General features: G+C 44.2%; 1 protein-coding gene across 4 annotated transcripts in view; it reads left to right on the plus strand.

Annotated features, from left to right (window-relative positions):
• Positions 1-26537, plus strand: part of EMB2458 (FtsH extracellular protease family) — a 190587-nt gene that overhangs the window by 102528 nt on the left and 61522 nt on the right. The window lies entirely within an intron of this gene.

Here is a 26537-nt window from a genome sequence, read left to right on the forward strand (position 1 = left end):
TCTCCGCAACTGATATACGGATTCCCAGGTAGCTTCGGATAGAGGCTGACCATGCCATGCAACCAACACCGTGGGTATCTTCCGATTTCGTATTTGCATTGTTCCTCGGTCCAGGATTCTTGTTGGTTTGCGCCTTGCAATATCCTCTATCTCCTGAAACAAAACCACACCTTCGATTAGTGAGTCACCAGTATGTAAAAATTTCTTTAAACGTGAAACATGAAAAACCGGGTGCACCTTACACCCCTGTGGCAACTCTAATTTAGAGGCTACACTGCCTATTCTCTTTAGAATTAACCACGGCCCACAGTATCGAGGTGATAACTTAGCACACTCTCCTGAAGTCAACGACTTCGAGTGCGAAGGAATTCTGAGAAAAACTTTTTCTCCTTCTTCAAATACTCTTATAGACCGATTTTCATCCGCATACACCTTGGCTCTATCCATAGCCTGGCGGATGTTAGCTCTCGCAAGTGCTAGCATCTCCCGCATCTGAACTACAAAGTTCTAGGCACTTTCTGAGGTACTCCAACTATAGTTGGATTAGCTGGTCTATAACCATAGTTCAGTTCAAACGGACTGAACCCAGTAGATGAATGTTTTCGATCATTGTAGGCAAACTCCAACAATGGCAACCACTTGTCCCATGTATGTTGCCTCAATGACACATATGCTCTCAGCATATCCTCTAAAGTCTGGTTGACTCTCTCCGTCTGACCATCCGTCTCAGGATGATCCCCACTACTCATTCCCAACTCAGTCCTTAGTGTCTCAAATACCGCTGTCCAAAAGTGACCGGTAAACCTGACATCTCTGTCTGACACTATGGATCTAGGCAATCCATGCAGACGAAATATATGTCTAATAAACAACTCCGCTACTAGCGGGGCACTAATAGACTCTCTAGTCGGAATGAAGTGAGCCATCTTGGTTAGACGATCAACCACCACAAGGATAGAATTATACCCTCCTTGCGTTGCAGGTAGTCCTACAATAAAATCCATGGAAATGCTCTCCCACTTACTTAGTGGTATTTCCAAGGGCTGTAAAAGTCCGGGTGGCTTCACCCGCTCGGCCTTACTTACCTGACACGAGAAACACCGTGTCACATATTCATGAATATGCTTTTTCATCTTTGGCAAAAAAAAATCTCGCTTCACGAGATCATATGTCTTCTCGACTCCTGGATGTCCCGCACACGGGCTATCATGGCATTGTCGAATGACTCTCTGCCTGAGATCATTCTGACCAGGTACTACAACCTTGCCATTTCTAACTAGCATACCATCCCTTATGGTATATCTTGCATAAGTTTGGCCTTTTCTGGATGCCAGGTCATCCTTTTCATTTTCCCCGGGTTTTAACACATGAGCCTTAGGCCATAAGCTCTGGACAAACTCGTCCACCTTCTGAGTTTCTCTGATCTCGGCCATTAGAGCACTCTCTAATACCGTGAAACTCAGGTTGTGCATAATGCGAGACAACGCATCAGCTACCTTATTGTCTTTTCCTCTTCGGTACCGAATCGTTAGATTAAACTCCTGCATGAGCTCTGCCCACCTAGCCTGGCGGCGCCTCAAGTCAGGCTGTTTACAGAAATGTTTCAGAGTATCATGATCCACATCCACATAAAACTCTGAACCATACAGATAATGCCTCCATGTTTTCAAAGCATGGATAACAGCATACAACTCCAATTCATGAGTTGGCCAATTCCTTTGAGAGGGAGAAAGCTTCTTGCTTTCGAAGGCTACTGGCCTTCCCTCTTGAAGGAGGACTGCTCCTACCGCAATGCCACTTGCATCGGTTTCTAGGAACAACGGTTTCTGGGGATCAACTATTTTTAACACCGGTCCTGAGACCACAGCTTGTTTTATGGTGTTAAAACTTTCCTGTTGATTCTGTCCCCAAATAAAAGGTACTTTATCTGAGGTCAGATCAGTCAATGGCGATACTATTCCGGAATATCCTTTGATATGCCTTCTATAAAACTGGACAAATCCCAAGAATGATCGCAGCGCGGTCAGACTCTGAGGGATTGGCCAAGTTAGTATCGCAGCTACTTTCTTCAGATCCATTTCTACCCCCTGTGGAGTAATTATGAACCCTAAGTACTCAAGCCTAACCATACAGAGTATAGTTTTCTTTTTATTCACGTAAAGACTGGCTTTCCTCAAAGTACTGAACACTATCCTTAAGTGTTCACAATGCTCAGTAACACTTTTACTGAATATCAAGATATCGTCAATGAAATGTACTACGAACTTTCCGATATACGGACGTAGTAAATCATTCATAAGCATGACGAAGGTCGCTGGAGCATTGGTAAGTCCAAAGGGCATTACCAAAAACTCATAATGACCAAACCTGCTTCTAAAAGCGGTTTTATGCACATCCTCGGCTCTAATCTGGATCTGATGATAGCCGCACTTAAGATCTATCTTGCTGAAAATCACGGCTCCATGTAATGCATCTAGCAAATCATCAATCCGAGCCATCGGATACCTGTGCTTAACAGTGATATTATTCAATGCTCTGTAATCTATACAGAGGCGAAACGTATCATCCTTTTTCCTCTTTAATATCACTGGTGAAGCAAAAGGTGAGAAACTTGGTTGAATCTGCCCCAACTTGAGGTATTCTTCCAGTTGCCTACGCACCTCCGCTTCTTCAGTAAAACTCATTCTATAGGGAGGTCTATTTACAGGTTCTGCCCCCGGGATCAGTTCAATCTTATGCTGAACTTTCCGCTCTGGAGGTAACCCATAAGGTAGTTCATCCCTGAAGCATTCAGAGAACTCCTCTGTTATAAGATTAGCCAGCTTGGCCATTTCACCACTTTGCGTAACATCAGTGCTAGCCGAAGACTCATCCACCGACTCTACCGATGCTGTGCAAAGGTATAAAGACTCTACTTGAGCCTTTCTGATTTCCATCACGGAAACCAACGGTCCCTGAGGTATATCTCTTTCACCTCGCAAGACATAAAGCACATCATTCATCTTGAATTGATATACGTGCTTTTTCCAATCAATGGCTGGATTCTTCCTAGAATGCCATGCCATTCCCAGGGCTATATCCGCATGAGCAAGCTTGGTTATTTCAAAATCAAGCTTCTCAGCATAGTCCTGAATCCGAAGCTCTAACTGGGTAACCCTTTGGTCCCATACTTCAGTTGAACTTCCATCGGCCATCCTGACTGTATACGCATAGTCAGATGGACTTGTCTTTAATTTCAGCCTCTTCACGAGCTTGGAGTTAATCACATTGTGAGTTGACGCTGAGTCAAACAACACAATGACATCATGACTGGCCACTTGCCCTTTCATTTTGATTAACTCCGTATCATTGAAGGCTGTATACCCCGTTGCTGCGGGCTTAGATAGGATGTTATCAGGTGCACTCGTCACTAACTTAGTAACAGACACACAGAACAAACAAGGTACTAACCTTTGAGAAGATCCCGCTAGCTGAATCTGCATCTCTTCCGCTCTGGGACTTCCCTGCATCTCCACGTCGCACTCTGAGATCACCATCTCAGCCATCCGACGATCTTTATTACGTGGACAATCTCTCCACTGATGAGGTTGAAGGCAACCAAAGCATAAGCCTTCTCTCCTCGCTTTTTCCCGCTGTTCTGGGTTCAAGGGAGACTTAGACCAAGCCCGGGCTGCCATTGGGGTTACTTTCCTCTTCACTCCAATGGTGGTACTTGGTTTAGGAGTTTCAGCCGGTCTCGCCTGCTTGGCTTGACCACTCGGCTGCGAACCACTCCCTCTACTAGCCCACTTCTTCTTAAACCCAGATTTCTTCGGATACCCGTACTGGGTTCCGACCTGTGCAAACCCACTTGGCTTGCTGCCCTTGGCATCCTCGTAGTTCAGGGCTATAGCTATTGCATCATCTAGCGTGTTCGCGTACTTAGCCCGAACTTCCATTTTTATTCGATCATTCAATCCAAATATGAAATCTTTCACTTGGATTGATTGAGGCAGGGGTTCGTCAACCTTCATTACACTCTCTCGAAACTTATCAGTGTATTCTGCCACTGATAAATTTCTCTGACGAAGGTTCCTATATTGATCCCAAGCTCGGGATGCCTCGTCAGGAGGTAAGAAGTGTTTCCTGAACTCTCTTTTAAACCCCTCCCAGGTAGTGGATGCTATGCCATCTTTTTGTTGTTTAATCCACGACCGATCCGCAGCCTCACTAAACATATGGGTGGCCTTGCGGATCTTTTTGATGTCATTTCTGATCTCACAAATGGCGAACGCCTCGTCCCATTTGTGTAGCCAGGTCTCAATGACATCGGAGCTATGGTCGTTCATCCGACCAGAATACTTTTCCGGTCTGTAATTAGCAATATTTGGCACTTTAGCCTTTCTAGGCTCGACCGTATGGACACTAGACTCCAGTTCCATTGGAGCCTTTCCCTTCTCCTCTCGAGAAGGTCTGGCAGACATACTCTGTAGTACTCTCCTAAGTTCAGATTGCCCTGCGTTGGCTTGTAATTGCTGCGCTAACAACTGTTGCAAGGCATCTTCCAGCAATGCAATCCTGCCAGATAAAGTGTGAGCTACTGGGCGCAATCCCTGCTGGGTCGGCCGGACTCCTGATTCACCAGGGTCCCTCCTGGAAGCTCCTTCTTCTGCTTCCATTTAGTTCAGCAGGTGTTTTGTTTTGGGGCTTTAAAAAAAAAAAAAAAAACACCCCTAGAACACTGTAATCACAAGCTGACACAATTCAGGGTACTGACACTCTGAACACAATTCCCTATACTAGGGAATACCTGCAATCTGACGACTATACTGACCAAGTATTTGACACAAGCATATATCACAATATACCCCAAACCACTTTCCCTATACTAGGGAAATTCCAGCATCAAACTGACTTGAGCACACAGGCTCAATCTGAAAGACAGTCCACGAAAATTTTATTTTATTTTTTTCACTTTAGATTCCCTTCCGTTGTATAGAAATAAATGAACTGTAAATCAAAATTTTGCGCAGGAAGAAAAAGAGCTGCTCCCTGGTGGTTCGCTCCTGCATAACAGCAACCGAAGCAATCCTTTGGAATCACTCTGGTGTCGTCTCACAACCAACGGAACGTAGGTGATACCAATTGTCGTTTCGCAACCAACGGAACGTAGGTTCGTTAGCCTTCCTACTAGCTAACCTCCACGCCACCAACCTGTGCCTACCAAGTCCATCACGGACTCTAGCGACCTTCGGATAGATGCCTGCTCATGCAACGGTCAACCCGTCACTGCACGTCGACCAGCCCACCATCAACCCGTCACTGCTCACGGGCCGCTGCGAGATCGCCACAGTCCTTGCTTGTGGGCATCGCCGAATCACCAGCGATTCCACCAACCTACGGGACCCCAGGCTCAAGCCTCAATTCAAAAGCCTGCGTTCGCCAATTCGTAGGCCCCCACGTTCCTGCGCTCCGTTGTTCTGCATAGCCCAATCGTGGGTCCACATGAGCGCCACGATTGCTCCGTCACCACCAACTAGCTTCGTTACCAGCTACCGTTAGCCCATTACGCTCAGACTTCCCGATATCAATCGTCACCGCCTATGATCGACGACGGGCCTTCCCACGGTCCCTGTTCCGTCAGGTCAACCCCACGCTATCAGCCCGTTCGTTCGTCGATCAGCCAGCCCGTCGACTTGCGCTACCCACAGGTCTTACGCTCCACGCCTTTCCCCTACACAACCTGGAGCTCTGATACCAACTGTCAAACTATCTGTCTCCTATCTCTGCTCTCACTGCAGATATCACGGGAGTAGCACCTTACTATTCCTCCCAGCCAACTCTGCCAAGACTTCCAAGCAAGAGAGATAGATCTATCACCCACTCACGTAAAAAAAACTGTGATTCTTATCTTCTCTCACTAGCCTTGACAGACCCCATATCCCTAGATAGATCTAGATGCCACATGTCATCCATATAGGGCCTTCCTAATGCAACATTTCACCCCTCTCTTGGGATGCATTTAATTCCTTGCCCCTAGGCACAATCTTTGCACTAGGCCCTTGGTCTCAGATCTATCTAGTCTGGTGCTATCAGCCCTCACCTAGGACCTTGACATTAATCCCTCCCGATCATTTACATAAAGCGCAAACACATATATTACAAAGATAGATCCTATAAGGGAAATGTCGACTGATTCTTCCGAGGTCATGCTACCTCGGCTAGAGCGTAACAATCGACATATGTGGATGTAGTGTCTGAAGATGAAGGGCAAGACAAATAATCCCACTTTGACTGAGGTCAACGGCAACACTATCTCTTCTGCACATACCATAGTCTTAGATCAAAGCCTTTGCAAGAAAGATTGTAACTTTAATATGAAAGTATTTAAACCCAATGATCTTGTTCGTATTTACGAGTCGATCATGGGCAGAACTCTGCACATTTTGGTCGACTGTGGAAGTTATCACAATTTCTTTAACACTAAACTTGATGAGAAGTTGGGGATACCAATGCAGCTGAGTGACCATGTCTACAAGGTGGACATGGCAGCCAAGGAAGCAAATCTGGGGTTGATGTACGATGTAGATTCCTCTCACCATACAAGATGACTTCAAAGATCTAGATTTCATGTTAATGGAGGTAATTTTGGCGAAAGAATGGTTGCATAAGTTGAATGTCCAAATTGATTGGCAGAGTTAGAGGTTAACTTTTGTCAAAGGGGGAGTATCCTATGTATTACAAGGTGATTTCGATGTCCCACCCTGCATAAACCTCTTTCAAAGTTTTTAATGATGGTACATTTTGAGTGTGAAGTGCAGTCGTGTGTATTGTGTAATTTTGCATCTGGAATAAACAATGTTGAATCTTGTAAGCTAGATGCATAGGAAACACGAGTACTTGCAGAAATTAAAACGGAATTTGGTGATGTAATTCCATTTGAATTGCCGCTTGGTTTACCACACGTTAGATCGGTAGACCATTGGATAGAGTTAGTTCCAAGATCTCAACTTGTAAGTATGGCGCTTACTGGATGAGCCAATGGAATTGTTGGAATATCTATGCATGTGACAGATTAGGAAAGCTAAAGTCTCCCTAGGGTGCTCCAGTGCCATAGAACTACAAGGACAGAAATTGAAGTATGTGTATGAACTATAAGAAGTTGAACAAAGCTACAATCAACAATCAATATCCCCTTCCTAGAGCGGATGAGTTAATTGATAGGCTGCAGGGAGCTACCTATTTTACAAAGATTGACCTTTGTACTGGTATCACTAGATACGTATAGCTGAGGAAGAAGTCTATAAGATGGGATTTCGAAAGAGGCATGGGCACTATGAGCTCTTAGTACTCCCTTTTGGACTCACGAATGCTCTTGCAACTTTCCATGAGATGATGAATGATATCTTTTGTGAATTTGTGGAAATTTGTGGAAATTTGATATCATGGTATACAGCCATTCTCTCGGCCAGCATGTCAAGCAATTCCCATTGCATTAGTGACTCTAAGGCGTGAGAAACTAGATGCAAAGGAGTCAGAGTGAGTTCTTTCATAACGAACTCTTGTATCTTGGATATCAGATTTTCTGAGAGGGCATGAGCATTGGTCATGTTAGAATTCAAAAGGTATTAGATTGGCCTGTTCCTCAAACTTTTTTGAGATCCATTTCCACCCCATTAGGTGTAATAATGAATCCATAATACTCAAATTTCACCATGCATAGTGTGGTTTTCTTTCTATTCACATAAAGAGAAAGTGGTGTTATGCAATCCTCGGCTCTAATCTGGATTGATGGTAGCCACTCTTAAGATCTATCTTGCTGAAAATTATGGTTGCGTGTAATGCATTTAGCAAATCATCAATCCGAGCCATCGGATACGTGTGCTTAATAGTGATATTGTTTACCCTTAGTAATCTATGTAGAGACAAAACGTATCATCTTTCTTCTTCGATATCACTGGCAAAGCGAAAGGTGAGAAACTAGGTTGAATCTGTCCCAAGTTGGGGTACTCTTCCAGTTGCCTTCACAACTCAGCTTCTTCAGTAAAGCTTAATATATAGGGAGGCCTATTTACAGGTTCTGCGCCAGGCTTATGTTGAACATTCTGCTCTGGAGGTAAACGATAAGGAAACTCATCCCTAAAACAATCAGAGAACCCTTGTCTGATTTGATTAGCCAACTTGGCCACCTCCTGATCTTGTGTAGCGTTAGTGCTAGTCGATGGACCATCAGTTGATTCTACTGATGCTGTATAAAGAAACTAACGGTCCATGAGGCAAATTCTTTTTACCTCGCAGGGCGTATTGCACATTATTCATCATAAATTGATAAATGTGCTTTTTTCAATCAATTTTGGATTCTTCTTGGAATGCCATACCTTTCCTAGGGCCGTATTTGCATGAGCAAGCCTGGTCATTTTAAAATCCAGCTTCTCCGTAAAGTCTTGAATTCGAAGCTCTAACTGGATAACTCTTTGGTCCTATGCTTCAGTAGAGCTTCCATCTAACATTTTGACTCTATACGCATAGTCAGATGGGCTAAGTTTCTAGTTTCAGCCTTTTCACAAACTTGGAGTTAATTACATTGTGTGTTGAAGCCGAGTCAAACAACACAATAACATCATGATTGGCCACCTACCCCTTCATTTTAGTTGTATACCCTGTTGCTGCGGGCTTAGACAGAATGTTATTAGGTGCATCATTCACTAACATAGCAACATACACACACAATAACACAGGTGTTGACCTCTGAGAAGATCCTGCTAGCTGAATCTGCATCTAATCAGCTCTGGGATTTCCTTTTATTTGTGTGTCGCATTTGGAGACCACCATCTCAGCCATTCGACGATCCTTGTTTTATGGGCAATCTTTCTACTGATGAGGCTGAAGGCATCCAAAGCATAAGCTTCTCTCCTCGCTTTCTATTTTTGTCCTGAGGTTAAAGAAGATTTTGACCAAGCTTGGGCTGCCATTGGAGTTACTTTTCTCTTCACTCCAATGGTGGTACTTGGTTTCGAAGGAGCCCCAATCCGCTTTGCCTACTTGTCTTGTCCATTGATTATGGAGCACCGGACTTCCTAATCCACCTCTTTTTAGACCTCTCTATTTCGGGTACTCATACTGAGTCCCTGCTTGCACAAACCCGCTTGGGTTGCTTCTGGCATCTTCATAGTTCATGGCTATCGCTATTGCTTCATCAAGCGTACTCGTGTACTTAGCTTGAACTTCCATTTTTAATTCTATCATTGAGTCCAGTTCTTTACTTGAACCGACTAAGGAAGGGATTCTGATATCTTCATTACACATTCCCTAAATTTGTCAGTACATTCAGTCACTCACAAATTCCTTAGACGAACGTACTTAGATTGATCCCAAGCTCGGGATACCTCGTTAGGAGGTAAGAAATGTTTTCTAAACTCTTTCTTGAATCCTTCCCAGGTAGTGGATGCCACACCATCCTTTTGTTATTTGATTTTCCACGTATCCGCTGCCTTGATAAACGTATGAGTGGCCTCACGGACTTTCTTCTTATCATTTCTGATTTCTTAAATGGCAAATGCTTCATTTGATCAGAATACTTTTCTGGCCTATAATTGGCCATATTTGGTATTTTAGCCTTTCTAGGCTTGACCGTATGTACACTAGTCTCAAGTTCCATAGGAGCTTTTCTTTTTCTTCCTTAGATGGTCTCGCAGATATACTTTGAACCATCCCTCTAAGTTCGGATTGCCCTACATTAGCCTGTAGTTGCTGAGTCAAGATTTGGTGTAAGGCATCCTCCAATAAAGCAATCCTAATTGACAATTTATGGGCCGCAGGACGCAACACCTAGTGTGTTGGTTAGACTCCCGATTCTACGGGATCTATTCGTGAGGCTTCTTCTCAACTTCCATTGCAATGGCTTTGCCCTTATCTATAGAATCTCAAATCGATCCATAGAATCTCAAATCTAAAAGAATCATTGGAGCAAGGCTAGACTGCAAGAACTATCTTTGCGTTGACATTAATCCACGTCAAGCTCCACCAATTCCCTTGTTGATCACAAGCTGACAGTCGTTTGAAAGCGAAGTACTCTTATAGTTGTTTCTTCCAAGGAATTTAAACAGAAAAATGTTGGAAGGCACTTCTTAACGCCTTTACGATAGACAATTGCACAATGTTGATATAGAACTTGACCCAGTCCACCATGCGTCGTATAACTTAACGTTGTTCTCTCTTTACCCGCCTCTCTGTTCAATCTCCAAATCAGAAGCACGTTGATTTTCGCAAGCGATGACTCTATTCCGAATCTATTGCAGAGTAATGGGATGCAGATGATCTCTATCTGCCTAAAGCTCTGACACCAAATTAAACATGTACAACACAAAAGCTGCTTCACTTTTGACAATCACATGTGATTTGCGTTAGTATAACCTCCAGCCATGTTCGCCAAGACTCACGTCACAATTTCTTGATCATACGTTGATTTTCGATGTCTTTTCTGTAGAACCCCCCAAATGCCCTAGATGGGCCTAGATTGCCACATGTCCATTTTGTGAGGTCACACTTAGACGTTCCTTTTTAACCCTTCTTGGGATTCCTTTTAAAATATTTGCCCCTAGGTACAATTCATAACTAGGAACACCTAGACCTAGGCCTTTAGACCCACCTAGTCACACAAATCACCCTCATTGATGTGACCATATACATAAAGCACAATGCATATTATTTACAACTATTATTTACAATTGTTGGTCCTCTAAAGAGAAAATGCCGACTGGCCCTTCCAAGGTCATGTTATGTCCACTTGAGCATAACAAACTTACTGGACATGCAAGAGATGTTAGTGACTCAGTGTAACCAGGAAACGCGTTTCGGGCAGTAGAAACGTGAAGAAACGTTTCTGCCCGAAACATTTCTAAGAAACGTGCGAAACGTGAGTTTTTTTGAAATTTTTAAAATAAAAAATACACTATTTTTATTATTTATGTAAAATGATTTATATGAAATACACTAATTTTACACGTTTCTATACGAAACGTCTGTCAAAATCTCGAAACGTTTCTCGAAACGCGTTTCTAGAAACGTTTCTTGTGAGATTGTAGTGACTGCGCGAGCATCTAGCAAGAGTATTGAAGATATAGCATCATTTTATGCTAATATATTTGTAAGGAATCCGTGTATACTTGCAAATACCAAAAGATTCAAAGATGCTAGGGATGTAGAAACGTTATCCCCTAGGTACTATGGATCCTACTTAATCTTCAAAAAGATCAATGAGGTTGCATACAACGAGAATTGCCTTCACACACTTGAAAGTTCAGCCGGTCTTTCATGTTAGTAGACTGAAAGAGTTACGGGTTGGAGACAGTCTCGTTTCGCTCCTAAGAACTTGCGAGGATTTGACCTATGTTCCACATGAACCTAAAAGAGTTAATGATTTTAGGGAAAGGAAATTTAGGAATAAATTAATCCCAGAGTTCTAAATTAAGTGCAATGTAGTTCTCAGGAGGACTTAACTTGGGATTTGATTGCTAGTTTGCAAAAGAACGTCCCCAATTTTAGGGGACCCTGTGATTTAGAGAAGCAGGCTAACGTGAGACTAGAAGACTTAAACACTAGTGAAGGGCTAGTTGGCCATATTTTGCCTAGACGCTTCCATAAAGCGTGATGCTCTTCTATATAAGAATAGCCAAGGCTACTCTTTTGGTATTCAGTGTGTGAACACAAGTGGATGGTCTGGTGTAGATCTTGAGCCTAGAATGTTGCCGTCTATATGGCGGGTCACAAGATGCTGTACCAATAATTCTTTAGGAATGGGTTCTGATGGTATGGGACACCAAAGCTATACACATAGGCTTGAAGTTGGATCTCTAGCCCACATGCTTAGGGGTGGTTGCGAGGTGAGTGGCTTGCTGATTATCCTTGTGTTTTGTTGATTGTAGTTTCGGACTGAGTTTAGAGTTAGATCCTAGAAGGGATTCAGGAAACATGAACCATGGATGTGTACATTCATATGCATAATGTTCAGGCCGTCCTATTGCTTCCATCCAATGAAATCCTCATGGCCGTACCCAACATGCATCTTTTGAAGCAAACACAAGTTTGCATATGTTAGCACTTAGCCCTAGTATGGCCTTGTAGGCTAGTCTTAGGACTCAGTCAACCCTTAGGTTGACTTCACTGCTCAACCATATGGTTGACTTTGGTAACATTATAGGCCATCCCTTTGTACTTTCTCATTATCCATTTGCAAGTACTCACGTTTGCTTCAGCTTGTTGTTTGCTCCCCTACATTCCACTCTATTTCCATTGCTTCCCGCACCCAACAGTGGTATTAAAGTAGGTTCTCTTGCTCCTACCCGCCTCCCCTCCTGCTGCTCCAACTTGCTATTCTGCTCCTGCTTAGTCCGGTGCCTCATTTCATCGCCAAAAACCTGTTTTTTGATTAGAAAAACAGTCTAGGGGCTGTTTTTTGACTTTTTGAGGTCCGATTTTGACGTTTTTTGAAACTTTTGAACCCAAGCAAGCTTCCCTATGTCCTTCAGCAAGTTATTCAAGCAATGTGCCATGCAAGCACTAAAAGTGAGCTTAGGATAACGTGCCTCCAAAATGCGACCTGCTGCCCTGTTGGAATTCTCCCCATCTGCTATGAATTGAATGACATAATCAGCCCCCACCTCATTAATAGATTCACTCCACAAATCAGCCAACCTCTCTGCTGTCTTTCCGCCCTCTGAGTTATCAACGGACTTCAAAAAGCATGACTTACCCATGCAATATGCAACTATGCCCTCAATAGATCAACTACGTGTATCACTCCATCCATCACCCATCAAGGTAGCACCAAATGTCTTCCATTCCTCTTTAACAAGCTTCAAAGCCTGCTCTATGCTGTGCTTCTCTCCTTCTAAAATCTTGGTTCTCAAGGCTTCATAAGATGGCGGTGTGTAAGAGGGACCAAAAGCTGCAATAGCCCTCACCATATCCACAAAATAAGGATTGCGGGCTTCATTCAAGGCAATGTCACCACTATAAAAAAAACGCCCCACTGCATCATCTACCTCTGACATTAATGAGAACTATTTTCATAACTTTTACAAAATAAGCATAGTTTCAAACTTCTTTTGAAAAATGTACATATTGCTGATTGAAAAATGAAAAACTTTCTACTTTTCACATCAAATGACAAATTGAAGAAAACAAGATCAATGATATGATCTAATATTCTTTGAAACTACTAATAATTCATGCATGTCTACATAAAGTATAATACATTACTTGCTTGCAGTGGCATTTGCTCCTTTTGGTCACATTTTGGGACTTTTGCAGTATTAGCCCTATTTGGACTCCATTACAACTCCCGTTGGGGATTTTGGATCTATTTCTGACAGATTGCAGGATATTTTCAGATTTGCAGGTTATTTTGTCACTTTTGCCTAAATAGTAGTGACATTTAGCTGCTTTGATATGAAATTGGGGGTTTTTCAGTGACATTGGCAAGAAATTGCAGCAGATTTGGTGACATTTGTAAAATTACAGCTTATTTTGGGGCTTTTACCAATTCGCCCTCCTTTTGGCATAATTGCCCTCTCCAAATGTGGGGTTTTTGCCAGATTTGCTGATATTTGCAGCATTCTTTGCTTGACACAGCCCAATTTGGATTCTGTTTGCATTTGCCCTTTGATTTGGGCTATTTGTGACATTTCAGCCAAATAGAATTGTGACATTCAGCCACCATTTGGGACAGATTCAGCTCAGGTTTGCATTGGACAGATTTGCAGACATTTGCCCTTTGATTTGGGCTGGTCAATAGATTTTCTTGCAGGTCATTTGGGGAACAGCTTGTGCATTTTGCTCATGTTTGAGCAGCCATCTTGGCATTGACACTTGTAGACATTTGCTGTCATTTTTGGTCTGACATTTGCAGCCAGCAGTCAGATACTAGGGCAGCCATCTCTTCTCATTGGCAAACCATGAATCTTTTGGGATGCTTGCTGTTGAGGACAAGCTTGATGGCACCAATTATCCCATGTGGTTGTACTTGGTGCACCACCTGTTGGTGTCTAGGAACTTTTGGGAAATTGTATCTGGATCGGAGACTAAACCTGTCTCTTCATCAAAGGCACCTGCTGCCACTGCAGCCACTTCTGCCACATCAGGTTCATCTACCACTACTCCCTCGGTGCCTGTTGTTGACCCTTCGACATTCATTGGGATCAGGGAGATGCACATGCACATGCAGTGATTGCCATGAATTGCAAGAGTTGTTATACCTCACATTCGGTCTTTATCAGATACACAATGATGCCAGAGTTGCTTATTTGCGTGACATCTTGACAATGTTAAGATGAATGAAGGGGGCAGCATGGATGCCTATTTGACACAGGTCCAAGACTTCAGAGAGCAGCTCATCAATGTTGATGAGATTGTACCAGACTCACAGGTTGTGTCTACCACACTTGATGGTCTTCCTGACTTGTATCAAGGATTTGCTACAACACTTCGACTAGTGGCCATGGGTAACCCCAACCACTATTCTTTTGAACCGCTTGTTTCCCTACTCCTACAGGATGAGCAGAGTCACCAAAACAGGGCTGCTTCCACTCATGCAAATCAAGCCTTTGCTACTGATCATAGGGGCAAAGGACAGGGAAGAACAATTACAGCAAGCCCAAACCTACATTTGGTACCTCATCCGCTTCCTCTCCTGCTGATGGGAAGAAATAGCAAGGCCTTGTTGTCATAAATACTCTAGTTGCTAATGTCACAAATATAGAGGCAGCCAATCTTGCTCATGATGAGTGGGCATTTATTGTGGAGTGTCATTATAATCCTAGTCTGCATGATTCAGCTTTTGCAGCCTCAGATTAGTACTTTGATAGTGGTGCTTCCAAGCACATCACTTCTTGCAAAAATCTCTCACACATTGAGTGGTGTTCCAAAGAGGGGCACTGCCACTTGTGAAAATAATGTAGCATATCCCTTGAAAGGGATTGGTCAAGTGCTTGTCACTATAGTGCCAAGTAATACCATTCCAATTGTGGAAGTTTTATATGTTCCAGGTATAAAAAAGAATCTGATTTCTATCTTAGCCATCTCCACACATGGCTGCAGAGTTCTTTTTGATGGTTATCAGTGTGCCGTTTATGATAATCGGTATGACAACTATATTGTACTTTTTGGAACACTTGATAGAGGGCTATACAAGGACGGGACCCTTGGTGCATCTAGGAAGTTGCATCTCGTACATAGTCGTGTGTGGATCGTTGCGGACAGCATCACTTGGGGGATACTATTACTTTGTTACTTTTATAGATGACTTCACCAGGTTCACTTGGATATATCCCATGAAGCTGAAGTTAGATATCTTCTCTTGCTTCAAGCATTGGATTCCCTTGGTAGAGAATGAGAGTGGGGAGAAACTCTTGACCTTCCGCACTGATAGGGGGGTGAGTACTTGTCTTGGGAATTTCAGATTTTTTAGCAGCCCGGGGTATCGTTAATCAGTGCACAGTGGCCTACACTCCGCAACAAAATGGACTTGTTGAGCGCAAGAAAAGAATAGAAATGGAAATGGGCAGGTGTATGCTTAAGGGAAAGTATTTGCCCAATAAATTCTGGTTAGATGCGATTATGTGTGCCAACTACGTGCTCTTGCGTATGTGCATGTACCCTCTCAGTTGAGGCATAAGCTTGATGATAAGGTTGTCAAATGCATCTTCATTGGCTACAGCTCACAAAGCAAAGGCTACAAGTTGTTTCACTGTAGCATAGGCAAGGTGATTGTCAGTAGGGAAGTGATTTTTGATGAGCATGCCCCTGTACCTTGGCTGGACTGTAAAACACAGCCTTCAATGGAAGCCTCTGATGTGTTTGATTCTGTTCCGCCTTTCGCAGGTACAGAAGATGCAGTGCAGAGCTTGATGCCACACGCTTCTAGCAGCTCCAATCCTCCTCCCGTTGCTCCTGCTCAGCCTGATTTTCCACCACCAAATGACCATGCTAACGAGCAAGCATTCAACTGGAGAGGCTTTTCATGAGACATAAAAAATCAGTCCCTCGTTGGCTTTTGGATGCCCTCAGGGACAGCAAGCAGATTGAGCCTTTGCTTGCCCGCACTAGAGGTGTACACAAATAGATGCAAGGCAATTTTTGGGCTGTAGCTTTGATTGCCATTGCCTGTAATGAGGAGCCTCTATGTCACAAAGATGCATTTGAATGTGATGAATGGATGCAGGCCATGACAGCTGAACTTGATTCTATTCAAGCAAATGGCACATGGGACTTGTGTGATTTGCGTGCACGCAAGCGTGCCATCGGCACAAAGTGGGTTTAGAAATTGAAGTGCGAAGCTGATGGCAATGTTGATCGCTAAAAAGCTCACCTTGTTGCGAAAGGTTATGCCCAGCAACATGGTATTGACTTTGAAGAGACATTTTCTCCCACTTCATGCATCACGACCATTCGCTATGTCATTGCTGTTGCATCTCACAGATTTGGAGGTCCATCAGTTGGCCATCAAGACCACCTTCCTTCACGGGGATTTAGTGGAAGAGGTCTATGTCACTCAGCCTCTAGGATTTGAACTTCCAGGGTCTGAAACTAAGGTATGCCGGCTTAAATAGGCTCTTTATGGTTTGAAGTAGGCACCGTGGGCATGGTCTGCCAAGATACATTCTTTTTTGTTGTGCCTTGGGTTTCAGAACAGCCGTAAGAAGGCTACTCTTTATTTCCACAAGAGTGAATCAGAACTTCTGATTTTGATTCTATATGTAGATGACATGCTTATCACTGGGACAGACTTGCAGCAAATTGCAGATTTGAAGGCAGCTTTGCAAAAATATTTTGCCATGACAGAAATGGGCCGCTTGCACGATTACTTGGGCATCCAATTTGCATCTGTTGAAGGGGGTATAATGATGAGTGAGTCCAAGTACATTGGACAGCTCTTAGACAGCTTCCAGTTTGAAGATTGCAAGTTAGTTTCTACAACATTGGAGCCTAGCTTTCGTTTCTCCTTTGAGGATGGGAGTGCACCATTTGATGCCACCCTTTATCAGTAGGCTGTGGGCTGCCTTATTTATTTATGTCATACATGCTCTGATCTTCAATATGCCATCTCCCAGTTGAGCAGGTACATGCACATGTCTAGTTCACAGCATTGGCAAGTAGTGAAGCGGGTCTTCCATTACTTGAAAGCCACACAAAATTTGGGACTGTTCTATGGTGACGAATCTCCACCACTGGTCTTGCATGCTTTCACAGATAGTGATTGGGCAAGTCGTTATGACACCAGAGTGTCCCACATTGGCAACTGTTTCATGCTTGGATCCTCATGCATTTCATGGTTCAACAAGAAGCATCCTACAGTTGCTACTTCCAGTTGTGAAGCTGAATACAGGGTAGCCTTCATAGCTATAGTTGAGTGTGTCTGGCTTCGTAAGCTACTCACAGATCTTGACATCAGCCAGTCAGCTTCTACTACCATCTACACTGGCAGCCAGAGTGCTTTGGCTATTGCAAGAAACCCAGTGTTTCAAACGTGCACAAAGCACATTGAGGTTCATTATCATTATGTTTGAGAGCGACTGTCACCTGGAGACATATAGTTATCCTATGTTCCCACGGAGGACAACGTAGCACATCTCTTCACGAAGGCTCTACCATGGCCCAATTTTGAGGCTTTTCGACATGCCTTACACTTGGCACCATTTGTTACGTGACTGTCATAGGTTGCTATATCCATCTTGGACGAATATGTGCAACCATGATATAGTTTCCAGGTATATTTGAGATGTATCCAGGATACTTCAGCCATACCATGGAGGAGGATTTGTTAGCAATTAGCCCTGGTATGGCTTCATAGGCTAGTCTTAGGACTCAGTCAACCCTTAGGTTGACTTCATTGGTCAACCATATCGTTGACTTGGGGCCATATAGGCCACCCCTTTGTACTTTCTCATTATCCATTTGCAAGTACTCACGTTTGCTTCAACTTGTTGTTTGCTCCCTTGCATTCCACTCCGTTTCCATTGCTTCCTGCACCCAACATCATATACAAACACAAGATCATTGGCCTTTCATGTCCCACATGTATTCCTCTCCTTTGATGCAATGTGGCCCAAAGCTACTCCATAAGCGCGAACAAGGGGAGGACCTTGCTCCTTATCTCCTAATGTAAGTAGCTAGACTCTACAATAAACGTGTATCCGTCCCATAACTTCCCACCATTGAGATGACCCCCCCATGTACATCTATCTGTGTGCATCCTCAGAGACACAGGTTCCATATTTAGTTCTATAAAACTACCTCGTCCTTTAACTTTCTTTATTGTTATGCAACAGGCAACATTCACTTCGATACCTTCTCCCCCCCTCGCATTACCCTTTTGTCCAGCTCTTGCTTGTTTTCTAAAAACTCCGGGTGAATGATAAGATTCCATGTAAATAGCTAACAATGCAAGTGACTTGGCAAATCCACAGCCAAAAGGAATTCTTTTGATCCTATAGTATAGGGTGCACCTAAAAGTTCAATGATCCTTAACCTTGATCTCTTGCTAGTCACATAATTGAATCTTCAAGGATTGACTTATTTCAATCTTGCCGCTTGTGGGGTGAATGCCGCAATTGGCCAAGAGAGATCCTCCATGCATGTGAAACCTCTAAAAGGCTTCTTTTGAAAACATACCCTTTCACAAGTGGAGTGCTGAGGGTTGTCCTCTGAACTCCCGGTTTTTTGGAGTGCTAAGACTTCTCCTTTGAACTCCCGGATTTTCCTTTTCTTATTCCCCTTCCTTTGTCTCTCTTCCCTCCACCAGCAGCTCGGTGTTTTGTTTCTTGATTTTTGGGATCGTTTTTCTTGGCTCACATGGTAACTCCCTCGGAGGACAACAACAAGTGCAGATTGCGTACAATCCCTTCAGGATAGAGCATCAGTGGGCCGGATTGTCGGACTCACACCTACAAGGAGTGAGGTTGGTGATTGGATCTAGCAAGCTTGGTGTTCGAGGACGACTACATTTAGGAAGTTATCGTCTATAAGAGAGGAGTCTTTCTTCTCTTATCTAAGGAGGGAGGCACTCAGGTGGCTGAGATCAACGCTGCAATCCTAGAGTCTTGGTGGTTGGGGGTGCTGCACAGAGCTTTCACCCCTCCATGCTGGTATGGGCAGTTTTCTAGGACCAAGCTCCTCTTCGGATCCAATTTTTGCAGCTGTCCCTCGGCTCCCATTGTTCCAAACTATACGCAGTGGGGCCTAGAGGCCTTCTTCAGCCTGAGTTATGGCATACCCAAAGGGTTGACGAGGCAAGAGACTTGGTTGATTGGTAGAGGATCATGGTAATGGGCTACTTGGGCAAGTGATGTACCATTGACCTAGTTCGAGTCTTGGCTGGGCAGGAGGGGGCACGGTGGCATCTTTGGTTATGAGAGGGTCGGGCTCTTTAGGAGATTCAATGGGATCCAGGTGAGTGGTTTTGGCTTGTAGGAGTAGAGATCTCATGTAGGATGGAGGAGGTGCCCTTCTTCTCGAACACAACATGCATTGGTCAGCATCTACTACTCGAGGTAGCAGCGTGAAATACCTCGAGAGAATGTCATTGGGTGGAGCAGCAGGTTCCCCGAGAGGTTATCTCCCTTTTCCGGTCACGACTTTGGGATGGACGCAGGCCACATAAGATCTCATACGTCTTCTGGATGGTGGTGCATGGAGGTTTGCCCATTGGTGGATCACTGGAGCAGATGCACGTAGATGGTAGATGCCACCATTGCGTAGATAGAGATATGGAGATGGCGAGAGACAGCTTGGCTATCCGAGCCGAATCCATCTGCTGACCAATCACTGACAGTTTATCCTTCACCACCTTCATTTTATTGCTGTGATCCTTTACCATATACCCCTCCTTCATGCGCATGGGGTGGAGTTCCATCTGAACGTCAAAGGATTCTAGCTGCACTGTTGATCTTGTACATATCCTTTAGGGTTGTCCATATCAAAAATGCTCTTTGCCAACTGAACGTGAGGCAGGACTGAGTCTGCAGGTGTGCCAATGATTACGTCTAGGGCCTTTCCATCACGCAGTACCCAATCTCTGACTGCATCAAGATCCGCTGGTGTGAGCACTACCCCAGCACCATTTTTAATACCGTGAGATCTTTGCTCCACTCCTGTCATAATATCATCCCGTATTACAAAGTGGCTCTGGATTTTCATCCTCCAGAGAGGGTAGTTTCTTCCGTCGAGCTTACCCAATTCCCCAAGGCTTGGGATGGGCAGTCTACTAGCATGACGTGGATGTGAATGGCTTAGGAGGAGTACACTTCTTTATCACCCGCCTTCTCGCAAGGGTACCTGTCGTTTAGACATAGGAGATGATTTCCACAAGCTTGAACTCTCACCTTCGAGCTTCTAGTACTTGTGAGTCTTTCTCAGGGCTCGGATGCCATGTTAGAAAACAAAGAATGGAGGCTGCTTGCTGTAGCCAACACTCCTCGTAGTAGCGGAAGATTGTGTAAATGGTTGCCCAGAAATCACACAGTGCTAATTCAAATCTCACTCCTTTCCTTAAACAAGCGAATATTGACAGATGCAGACACAGATTTAGATACTTGAACATGCGACAATAGAGTAGAACTATGGATCATGTATTAAGATTGCTCGAAACAAATGAGAAATCTGGATACAAAGGGTGTGCTTAGTGTGTCACAATCCAGCAGATAAGGTTTTTCCTAGATGTGGACCCTTGATCTCATAAAACTATCATCTACCTCCTCCTTGCACCTTCAATCTCTGTAGAGCTTCAGTGGGATGCGTAATGATGTCCTTCTGGACACTCCTTGCTGCTTCTCTTCCTGAATAAGACCTGCAGGGCGCTTGAACTGCAGACAATCCTGAGACCCTTTCAACCCTATGTGCAGTGTACTGCTCGTCGCTTTGTAAGTGATCTGCAGACTGGACTGCCCTGTTCTTGGTGATCCTGGCCTATCTGCTGCCCTGGTAGACAGCCAGAAGCAGAGGCTATGTTGAATGAATAGGGCCTAGGGCTAGGGCTCTTTGTATAGGGCTGGAAGCTCCTGACCCAAATGGCCCTCCTGACTGCCACGTGGCAGTTGCACACTGGCCCAACCTGTATTGGCACAGACCCTACCTGTTGTAGCAGTCCGACTGTCTGCAATGCCCTGACCAGTGTGCTCCACCAGACACAGTGTGCAGGGCCTATAAATCTTGCCCTTATGCAGCCTTTGCTACTGGTTGTGGGCCTTGTTCCTGCCCCATCTGTGGGCCCTTCCGTCCACCATCTAGGGCATAGTAGCAGCGTATTCTTTCTGCCCATGTAGCGATTCTGCAACCCATGTCAGATCTGCCCTCGTGGCAGCCTCTCTTTTTGTCCATGCGGCATCTCTCTCTCTCTCTCTCACACACACACACACACACACACACACAACAAATGCTGCTGGTGCACCTCCCCCATGTCCTTATCAAAGAAGTGGGGAGGTCCATGATAATCCCAACATTGAGTCTCTGCAGTGAGGATGGGTAGATTGCAAAATTTTGTCAAAGATTAGGAAACAGGAGACCAAATTATTTGGCCAAAAAATATTCTATCCCATTTTCAAAATATTCGGTTTGGGACTTTTAGATCAGAGAGTAGAGTATGCCTTTCACGCAAGAGAGTCTTTTTGGACACAGATCGGAGGTAGAGTCAACAAGCAGTTCTTCTCTACTCTCTGCCCTAGACATAGTAGAGAGAGTCTTTCACAGCTTGTTGACTCAGACGGGATACTTCAGACACATCCAGATGGCGTCATGCAGATTGCTTCAGATTACTATGCCTCCCTTCTGACTGCAGATCTTGATTCACAGGCCAGAGATGATGCTAAACATGTTATTTGGCAGCGTATTTCTATGTTGGTGGATAGAGGTATGAGAGCCTCACTTGGTGCACGCTTCACCAACATAGAGTTTAGGACCGCTCTTACTGTCCTTCATAAGGGTAGTTGTCCAGGGTCAGATGGACTTACACCTTTTTATTTTATTTTTTGGGATCAGATTGGGGATTACATCACCTCAGCCCTACAGGGCGTTTGGGACTCGGGTGAGATGTGGGACTCACTCTCGGAAGGTCTCATTCATCTTATCCCAAAAGGAGGTTGCAGAAATTTAGTGTCTCAGTGGAGACCGATCATCTTACTAGGCACTTTATATAAGATCTTGGCAGCCCATCCTGCCACATCTTATACATGACACACAAACAGGCTTTGTCCATGGCAGAAGCATTTTTTATAACATATTCTCAATGAGTGGGCTATGCATGAGGGCCAAAGATTGGCAATTCTACTCGTACCAGTGGAGTGGAGGGATACAGACCATTTGCCTATTTCTGAGTCCACGTGGTTGGAGGCTTTTTCAAGGACAAGTATCCCTCTGCAGGTTACAGCCTTGCAGGACGCACATGAGGATACCCTTGTCTTTCAGGTTCATGCAGGAGGCAGACTTCACAGATCTTCAGAGGACATTCTTTTGGAGGCTCCTTTTCAGCCTGTCAGGATTGCAGGATACATGGAGATGGGTAGAGACTCACAGTGGTATCTTGATCTAGACCCCGTTCTCCTGGCTATTGGATCTTGGAGGCTTTGGTTGTATGGAGGTTCCCCTATTAGATCCTTGAAGTGGGATCGAGGGGAATGGGAGTGGATAGTTGCAGGGCACTGAGAGAAGAGCATCCCCTTCTGCGTTACTCGGTCAGAAATGCCAGGAGATTCCAGCTCATTTGTAGAGGCTGGAGGCCCTCTAGAGCTCCTCATTGGGATACTTTTCAGAATTCTGCAGAGATGCATAAAAACTTTTGGAGGAGACTTTGGAAATCCCTTAGGAATACGAAAATCACATTATTCATCTGGCATACTATTCATGCTACTATTCATGGAGGGATTGCAGTGAACCTGTGGAGATCCAGGTCCGAGGCTGACCCTACATGTCCTCGATGCCACTCAGCAAAGAGTCAATGCAACACTGCCTTTGGGAGTGCAGTCAGGCGAGGACGATTGGAAGGGTGTTGCTAGGATACTTTGCATTTTTCATGAAGCACCCTTCTTCGTGACCTGGAGATCAGTTGCTTGGTTGTCACTCAGTGGTCCACATGCTCTCTTCGAGGGACATGACACGGACACAGTTTTATTTGTTCGACGACACCTTGTGGAGTCATGCTCCCTTCGGGATGTTCTGTTTACTCCATTCAGAGCTCCCCAAGCTTCTGTAGACACATCTTGGGAGATTCTGGCTAGTATCACAGCATGGCATATTTATGTACAGAGGCTTTGGAGGACTCCCAGGTTCACCCTTCTCAGACTATGGCCAGTATCTGGGTAGATACTATACACACTTTGATGGCCATTTGGGTGAACATACAAGGACTGCTACTACTAGGAGGGTTGCTTTTCTCAGAGTCTGGAAGGATTGTCCTTTCTTCTCTGACTCTCCTTCAAGGATGAGGTGGCATTTTCAGCTGCCACCTGGGATTGTTGTTTGCTCATTTTGAGATGTTTTTTCTCATGCTTGACATGATGCAGTCCCGCACTTGAGCTTGCTCTGCGGTTTTTATTCATACTTAATGAAGTACTTTTCTTGAAAAAAAAATTGATAAAGTTTCCTATATTACAAGCAAATGTGGCCTGGTTGCTACTTTTTGTAAGCATGTTGCCTTGTAGCTCTTTCAAAATATTCAATTTGGAACCCTTCAATATCTATGTCCCTTGCATTACGAGGTTCCACCATGTTACGAGCATGTATCACCTCTTTGCTACTTTTCTAAACATGTTGCCATGTAGGTCTTCATTGAGAAAGAATAGCATGAGCCAAGCTCTTCCTTGCATCTAGCTGTAGGTGGGAATTAAATATATGGATATGCATTATCTGGGGCACTGAGGTCTGTAGTTCTGCAATAGTAACTACTGCACATAGTCACAAGAAACATTTCGTCTGTTTTGCCGTTTTGCTGTTTCGACAAGTTTTGTTTCGTTTCGTTCCGTGTTGTCAGATGAAACGGATAGGTTTCGAATTGATACTTAATATATACCCTTATAGGTACAAAAAGATATGTTATATTTAAGTTAGAGTGAACAAAGAGAAATATAAAGTCAAGATACTAAAAGGAAATTCAAAACATAAACACCTTGGATTCTAGAAAAAACGGGGCAAAAATGATTATTTTGATTTGGGCGAAACAAAGGTTTCGTTGAGAGCGTTTCCTCCTATTTCGAAACGTTTCGTCTGTTTCGCGTTTTGAGGTTTTGAAGAGGACAAAACGGGTTTTCATGTGACTATGCTACTGCATTTAATGCTGAATAGAGGTTATAATTTGTTACATTCTGGTGTTTATGAGTTGGGATAAAGCGACCGCTTTGGACTTTCTCCTATTTGTTGAGCAATTTTCTTGGGTTTAAAATGTGTTTATGTTTCATTAGATTTTTTTTTTTTTTGGGGGCAAAAAAAGACTTCTATTAAGTATTAAAGAAAAGCCGTTAGAGCAAGCTCCATACGGGATACATCATGCAATGCACGAAAAGCTCAAGAGCCAAAAAGAAAGGATTGAGGCTGATAGTGCCATCTCAATCCGGTAGAAACCTCCGAGAAAAAGGGAGAACCCCTCCAAACTCGAAGAAAAATAGTCTTTCTAGAAGAGGCTGCCCGTGAAGAACCCTGCATGCTAGCCCATATGGCTATCAAAGTGTGAACCGTGTCAGTCCAAATACCCGTGAACACTTGTAATGGATGTATCTGGGTGCCATCCAAGGCCTCAGTACATCTGGCTCTCCAAATGTGCCAAGAGGAAATGCTAGCCAAAATCTCCCAAGAGGTGTCCATTGAAACATGAGAAGCTCTGAAGGGAGTAAGTGGTACATCCTGTAGAGAGCAGGGCTCTATCACCTGCCGGCGGACCGAGAGTGCCCAAGAAGAAGGCTCACCCTCATAAAACACCTGGGGCCCGGTAAGAGATAACCATGCGACCGAGCCCCAAGTCATGAAGAAAGGGGATGTGTGAAAGATGCTGAGTATCCGGGCAACCCCTTTCCAAACAGTCCTCGCCTGATTGCAGTCCCAAAGGCAATGTCGCACTGACTCCTGCAGAATGACATCGAGGACAAGTGGGATCAGCCCCAAAAGGTGATCTCCACAGGTTCACTGCAATCCCTCCATGAATAGAAAGCCAAAAGAAAAGAGTGATCTTTCTATTTCTGAGGGATTTCCAGAGCCTCCTTCAGAAATTTCTATGCAAGTCTGCGGTGATGAAGAAGCTTTCCCAATGGGGGGCTCTGGAAGGAATCCAACCCCTACTGTTCAGCTGAAACCTCCTAGCATTACCAACCGTGAAACGAAAGAAGGGAATTCCCTTCTCTCGGTGCCCATGATCTATCCATTCCCACTCTCCTGGGTCCCACTGCAAGCACCTGATAGGTGCACCTCCATATAACCACAACCTCCAGGAACCCAAGGCCAACAACAGAGGGTCGGGGTCTAAGTACCACTGCAAGCCTGCTCCATGGTCCATAAAACCAGCAATCCTGACAAGCTGAAAGGCAACCTCAAGAAGAATGCCATCCTTGGATGTAGAAAGTAAACCTCCATCCCCAACATCAAAGACCAGTGCGTCTTCCTCGAGACCTCGGAGAGCGCTCCCTGTAAAGGAACTGATGTTCGCGAAAAAGCTCCCATCCAAGTGGTGGAGATAGTAGGCAGCTCAACTGTCCATTCCACCGGGATGGCTGCATCTATCTGCTGAATCGTGCGTGCTACCCCGCCGAGGTGACTCATGGACTGCAGTCTCTGATCCACAGGTAGCCTGATAAAATATTTCCAAGTGCCTACTGTGTAGGCGGGGCCTCTCTCCCATTTAGACCATTGCATGTAATGGGAAGTGCCCAGTGGTCTGGCATGCTCGTCAAGAATACTATCATTCCAAATGATCGGCTGCCTATCAATCTCTTCGACGGTAGAAGGTGGAATCCTTCGAAGAGTGTTCCTGAACCTCAAATATATAGGAGATAGACGCATTGATTTCATAGTCATCTACAAAAAAGGTTGATGAAGAAGAGCAAGAACAAGAACCACAGCAACTCAGATGGTCTACTAGGGAAAACAGACCACTTGGTAGATTGACATATGCTCAACAAGGCAAAGCAATTCAGGTTGAAACCACCAACTATGCTCTTATGACTACCATCATGGCTACAGAAGCGCCAGTGTACTTTGGAGATGCAATTGACAAGATAGAACGGCAAACTGCTATGAATGAAGAAATGAAAGCTTTGTACAAGGATAATGCTTGGGAATTATGCGACCTTCCACCAGGAAAGAAAGCCATGGCAAACAAATGGGTATACAAAGTGAAGTACAATTCAGATGGAAGCATTAAAAGATACAAAGCCAGACTAGTTGCAAAAGGATTTGCATAGTAATATGGTCAAGATTATGATGAGACTTATGCTCCAGTAGCAAAGATGGATTCCATACGATTCTTAATATCACTAGCGATACTCAGCAAATGAAAGCTGATGTGAAAATCCAGCGAGGGCTGTCCA

The sequence above is a fragment of the Dipteris shenzhenensis genome, chromosome 20, assembly GCF_047967505.1.
Source record: "Dipteris shenzhenensis isolate YYH24624 ecotype China chromosome 20, Dip_SZ_1.0, whole genome shotgun sequence".
NCBI lineage: Eukaryota > Viridiplantae > Streptophyta > Polypodiopsida > Gleicheniales > Dipteridaceae > Dipteris > Dipteris shenzhenensis.